This window comes from Phalaenopsis equestris, unplaced genomic scaffold (assembly GCF_001263595.1).
Source record: "Phalaenopsis equestris unplaced genomic scaffold, ASM126359v1 Scaffold000517, whole genome shotgun sequence".
NCBI classification, from domain to species: domain Eukaryota; kingdom Viridiplantae; phylum Streptophyta; class Magnoliopsida; order Asparagales; family Orchidaceae; genus Phalaenopsis; species Phalaenopsis equestris.
In genome coordinates this window covers 1,384,419-1,384,936 of record NW_018164957.1, presented here as the reverse complement: position 1 = coordinate 1,384,936, position 518 = coordinate 1,384,419, and positions in this window count along the sequence as shown.

Sequence of the window (518 nt, the reverse complement as noted above, 5' to 3'; positions counted from 1 at the left end):
AAACCCTAAACCCTAAACCCCTAAACCGCAAAAACCCTAAACCCTAAACCCTGAACCCCAAAAACCATAAACCCTAAACCCCAAATCCAAAACCCTACACCCAAAACAATAAACCCTAAACCCTAAACCCTAAAAACCCTAAACCCTAAACCCTACAAACAGTAAAAACCCTCAACCCTAAACCCTAAAATCCTAAAACCCTAAAATCCTAAAACTCTAAAAACTCTAAAAATCCTAAACCCTAAACCCTAAAATCCTAAAACTCTAAAAACTCTAAAAATCCTAAACCCTAAAAAACCCTAAACTCTAAAGCCTAATACCCTAAACCCTAAACCCTAAACCCTAAACCCCTAAACCCTAAAAACCCTAAACCCTAACCCCTAAACCCTGAACCCCAAAAACCTTAAACCTTAAACCCCAATTCCAAAACCCTAAACCCTAAACACTAAACCCTAAACCCTAAAAACCCTAAACACTAAACCCTATAAACCCTAAACCCTAAACCCAACCCTAAACCC